The sequence below is a fragment of the Lagenorhynchus albirostris genome, chromosome 3 (genome assembly GCF_949774975.1).
Source record: "Lagenorhynchus albirostris chromosome 3, mLagAlb1.1, whole genome shotgun sequence".
NCBI classification, from domain to species: domain Eukaryota; kingdom Metazoa; phylum Chordata; class Mammalia; order Artiodactyla; family Delphinidae; genus Lagenorhynchus; species Lagenorhynchus albirostris.
Window position 1 is genome coordinate 17793615 of NC_083097.1, and position 6021 is coordinate 17799635.

General features: G+C 34.7%; 1 pseudogene; it reads left to right on the forward strand.

Moving 5' to 3' along the window:
• Window positions 1–5284: 5284 nt before the first annotated feature.
• LOC132518964 (U4 spliceosomal RNA) lies at window positions 5285–5417 on the forward strand (annotated as a pseudogene).
• The last annotated feature ends 604 nt before the right edge of the window (window positions 5418–6021 follow it).

The following is a 6021-nucleotide window of genomic DNA, read 5'->3' on the forward strand; positions in this document are numbered from 1 at the left end:
TGGCATTGGGTGGCAGGATAGATGGCTTATTGGGAAGACTGGGTCACGGGGTGAGGTCAGCTCAGCAAGAATGAGTATTCTTCCAGAATTTGCCACAATGTTGAGCAATCCAAGGCTCAAGGGTTGGAGGAGGTCTTTGAGAGGATGTGCTTACCAACTGACCCTTGAGCTGGACCCAGGCAATAGGGGATCCTCAAAACTCCCCTGTCCTTGGAATGAATGTTCAAGTTCCACCCACCATTCCCACACTAGAAGCTGTTTCAAGGACATATCTTTGAGAGAGTCAGGTGTTGTTGAGACCGTCTGAACTGAATATGGGACTGAACACACTTTTGGCCTCTATATAAACTTTTTAAAGATTCTGGCAAGCAGCTGTAGAGATCTACTCATCTTGCGGCCACCCAAGACAAGCTTAGTATGTAAATTCTCTGGCTTATTAAACCTGCCACCCATCAATATGGAGTTGTCTGCTTCTTTCTTTGGTGTCCCCTTCCCCTGGGTGTATGGGGACCAGTTTCAGGTTTCACTCAGGAAGCTCCCAAGGTTTGCAAACCAACACTCAGTGGCTGCAGTAGGTAGAATTTTGGCCTCCATGACATTCACCCACTAGTGTTACTCCTGTGAATGTGTTACACTGCATGGCAAGAATAACTTTACAGATGAGACTAAAATAAGAAGTTTACCTTGTGTTATCCAAGGGGCTCCAACATAATAACATGAGCTCTTAAAAGTAGAAGAGGAAGGCAGAAGCACAAGTGAGAGAAACAAGGCAGAAAGAGAAGTCAGATATCCAAGCATGAGAAGGCTTTGATTTATGTGCCTGGCTTGAAGATAGATCTAGGGAACCATGTGGAAACAATGAAAGGAAATGAGTGCATCCAATATCCTGAGTAAGCCTAGAAGGTTCTTTCTCAGAGCCTCCAGGTAAGACCTCATATCAGCCAACAACTTGGCTACTTCCTCATAAGGACCTAAGCAGTGTACTCAGTAGGGCCTGCTGGATTTGTGATCTGTACAACTGGAAGATAATAAATGGTTGTTATTTTAATTGACAATATTTGTGGAAGTCAGTTACGGCAACAATGGAACACTAATAAAATGACTGAGCTGAACAAGCTTCAGCCCAAGAGACAGACCTGATGGAATCCAGGAGCCAGTGATCTTCCCCAACCTCTGGCACAATTAAGCACCTCCTGAGGCTGAAAACTTGACCCTGGGTAAGTCAGACCTGAGGTCCAGTCTTGGCTGCCCTTTTTATTAAGTATCTCTGCCAGTCATTTCTCTAAGTCTTGGTTTACTCAGGACAACAACATCTATCTCTCTCAGTGGGTTGTTGTAAGAATTGTTTTGATTTTACATATAAAATTCTTGCTGGAAACATATAAAGGGATTCAGAAATAGTATTTACTTTTACCATTAATATTATTTATCAGGCATAGCACCCAACGGTCCTTGAGAAGCTATTGTTGCATTAATCTATGACTGCATAAAGACTTAACCCAAAATGGCATGAGTTTCATTTCTCCATGATTCCATGGATTAGGAGTTCAGATAAGGCAGAACACAATGGCTTTTTTCTCTTTACAGTAGCAGAGGCCTTGATGGGGACCACCGGAATGACCCCTAGCAGCTAGGATGACTCAACTGGTGTCTTATGTCAGAGTCTCAGTTCTTACCAGGCTCCTCAGCTGTCTTCCATGTCTCATTTCAGTCTAGCTTTCTTAAGCTTCCTCACAACATAGTTGCCCTGGGAAAGTAGGATTTTCTACGTGGTGAATGGCTTTCCCCAGAGATTATGCAGAAACTGCCAGCTTTCTTAAATTTAAACTTAAACTACTGTACCTGAAGTAACATTGTTTAAGGGTACAAACTTACAACTAGAAGGCAAATAAGTCCTGGAGATCTAATACACACCATAGTGAACATAAACAAGATTGTGCTATAATAATCAAACTTGGTAAGGTGCTAGATCTTACTTATACCCACCACAAAAAAGAAATAATAATTATGTGATGTGATAGAGGTGCTAACTATCACTACAATGACAATCATATTACAAAATATAAATGCATCAAACTAACATATTGTACATCTTAAATTTATACAGTATTATGAGTCAAATATATTTCAGTTACAAATAAATAAATAAACTACCAGACTTGAAATTTGCACAGTATCACTGCCTCTCATTTTACTGAACAAACCAAGTTACAAGGCCATCCCAGATTCAAGAAGAAGTAAAACAGGCTCTTTTCTTTGGGGAGAATTTCACTTATGTACAGGATGGGAAGGAACTGATAGTGGATATCTTTGATAATCTCTCCCACAGATTGCTAAACTTAATCATTTGGTCAATAACTAACAAAAAGCAAAATTCTTTATATTATCTGAAAAAACTTACTAATTCATTTGAACATCACACTGAAGCTATTTTAGAAATTATAAAAAAAATACATTGTTTTCCCAAAGAGAAAACAGTGATGAGTAAAGAAGATATTTTGCATCATACAGCAGGCATCTAGAAATAATATAACACAACCAGGAGACATTGAGCAGATTCACTTTAAAGAATTTCTTCAAAGAAGACTTTCTGAACAAAATATATACTGCATTTTATTTAGAAATATATTCTATATATTCTCAGTTGCCAACTTAGTTGGTAAAAATAGCACCTTTGCTTCTTCCACCTTTATTCAAAAATTAGTGTTATATTGAAATAATAAAATGTTTTTATTTTTTATAGAAACTTGTGTTAATCTAAACTACATTGACTGATAATATTTTCAGTATTCTTATTGAGGAACATATTAACAGTTATCTTTGTTTTGTAAATAGAAAAATATATTTTATTTATTTTATAATGGAGTTTCTCTCTCTCTCTCTCTCTCTCTCTCTCTCTATATATATATATATATATATATATATATTTATTTATTTATTTATTTATTTAACTTAGAAAATTGATATATAAATCACTCAGCCAAAAAAGAAGAAGACAAAATAAAAGATGAATGTCACAAGTGATTCCTCTCCTTGTCTCCTTTCAGGAATGAACTTAAAATGGGTGAAAGGGACACTTATACCTAATGTTCCCCCATCTAATCTCAAATCTACTCTGGCTTTTGTTATATGAGCATCTCACCCATCTGAGTGTGATTCTATTGTTGAAGGGTATATATATTTAATGGAATACTGGTTCTAAAAGTAAGACAATGGCTTAACTGATGCTTACCTAAAGGAAAAATATTCCAGCATAGAAAGAAAGATACATTTTAATAGACATATTAGGAACAGTATAGAAATTTCTATGAGACATAGTCCAAGGAGATTTGAAGAGTGATTTTGACCACTCTTTATTTATTAGCCAAATTTAGAGACCAATTCTCATATAAAAGATGAGATAAAGGAATTAGTAGGCTTAACTGCATGAATAGATTTTTTAAGTGCATTTTTAAAATCACACAGAGAAATATGTGATTCTTTATTTTTGAAAGATATAGACATAGAAAATTAGGCTATTTAGATTTTTTATGTTAATTTTAAATAATAGATGAAATTTTATATCTGAACTCAAGGAACATTAGCCAAGAGAAAATCTGTTAAGTGTATAAAATCTGTTATAATGTGATAAATTATAAAGATGCAGAATAAACATCCCCAAGTGTTAAAATAAGATTTAGCAACATAGAATAGACTTATTTGCATTTAACAAAGATCTCATGGCTGTTGATGAAGAAATACTAAAATACAAACAGGCCTTTATCCTGGAATTTTTGTATGCCAGTTGAATAACAGTCAATCCCACATGAGTTAAAACTCATCTGCTCAAAAGCACAAAACTGCTCAAAAGCTTCAAAACTTGAAAACATAATAAATTTGATTATACCAAATTGAGGCAAACAGTTTTTTTCAGGGAAAATATTTTACCATAGCAACCATATAATTGTGTATGTGAGTGTGTGTGTGTGTGTGTGTGTGTGTGTGTGGACATGTGTGTGTGTTTGAAGAAGGAATGTGTAAAGTGATAAAAGTAATATTTACAATGTCAACTTCTGAAACATAATCAGCCCTGGGTAATGGCAAGCACAACAACTAAATGACAGCATGTGTTTTGCAAGATGGTATCACTGTCTGTATCTGTACCTAGGTATCTAAAGTGTCACTATTTTAAAATTAGAACTTTAAAACTATGAATGCTTATAATTTTAACTTTGATCAGACCAAAAGTTAATATTTGTGACCATAATTTAATAATAGTGCATCAATTTCTCTCCTCAGTTTGGAAGAGCCACATCTACGAAGGCACTGACAACTTGAAGAGAGGAGTCTTCCAGTCCAAGGGGACATTGGCAAGGTATGTACAGTTCAAATGCATGTTAATTGTTTGAAAAGTGCCTGTTGTCCAAAGGAAGACACACTGCTACCATGGAACAGTAAAGATATTGACATTCCAAACTAACACCTATTTTTATAATCTACTCACTCAAAATAGGTGAATATTAAAATGCCACAGCACATTCAAGATAAGGGATAAAATTAATTTTCTGTTTTAGAAAGTTACCATTATAACAAATTCAGTGTAATATAACAGTGCTCTTTCTGTTGTATTATTTTACTCATCTCTAATACCTAGGAGTATAAAATTTACATAAATTTAAAAAAATAAAAGAAAAAGTTTTGTAAATGTGACTCCTAGGATAAAGGAGACCTACACTGTAAAGTAGAATTAGTACTCTAATAAAGAGTTTCCTTATTTTCTCCATCAAAGACAATATATCTTATGAGATTAAGAATAAATTGATTTCTGTGATGAGGAATATCAAAATGTTAGCTTCAAAAAAAATCTGCAGAAATCCAACTCAGTTATAAAACAGGGAAATGCAGAAGGGAAGGAGACAAAGACTGGTAGGAATTTTCCAAGCTCTTGTCTGTTACACTGTTTCTTATAATGTGGAATGATTTATTATCTATCAATCTAGTCTCATTATAAAATAACAACATTTCAAAACTATCACAGTTTCATATTGATTCCCACCACTTTCAATGACCTAGAGCCAGAATATCTGAATAAAAATCATTGATCTAATCTTCACAAATTAACAATGTTTAATATTTCTTTTAAAATTATAAAGTATCGATTACATAACAATTAACCAGATATCTACAGAAAATGGTTAAAGAAGGCAACAGAACCAGGATTCAAACCTAGAGCTATTTATATTCACAATCCTTGTTCTTAGCTCTATGCCACATAGCTTTCTTTCTCTACAATCTAATACACTGAAGCTTTGTACAGGGGCAGTATAAGCATAGCCAATGAGGTTTACCTGAGGTGTGATTATTGCTAATTGAAAACAAGTGCATTGATATAACAGTGGTACACATCAATATCCAATGTTTCACTACCTTAAATATGACAGTCGATCCTTCCACAGAGCTATATAAAATAAAAATGAACACCGGAATAGTATGACACATTAGATGCTCTCAGTCAATGAAATAACTACTAGAAATAGAGAACTACAGACAATGCTTTTCAATTTTTGTTTAAAAAGACACTCAAAATCTCATGGAAGAAGGCATCTCTATTAAAATGCGAACATCTACAATGTCAGCTTCAGACAACTTTCAAAATCTTTCCGTTGGAAAGATGAAAAGAGGACATTTTAAAATAGAACCACTGCCCAGTTAACCATTTATGAAAGCAAGTGAAATTTCAAAGAGAAGGACCCTCAAAAAAAGATATCTAGAAGATGATATCTGCATTGATGACACTTGGATTCTTACCCTCTGCATCTACAAGTGGTGGTTCTTGCCATCTCAGAGTTTTCACAGTACTTCTTTACTGATAGGGGTGAGGTAAATGCACATGAAACCATCAACACTGAGAAAGTCTGTCACGATCCTCAGGATATAGGAAAGCTGGCAACTTGGGTATTAAGAGTTATGAAGTTTCTTCACAATGCTCAAGGGCAAAAATGCCTTACTTTCCTAAATAAACATTAAATGTGGCTCTGTTCC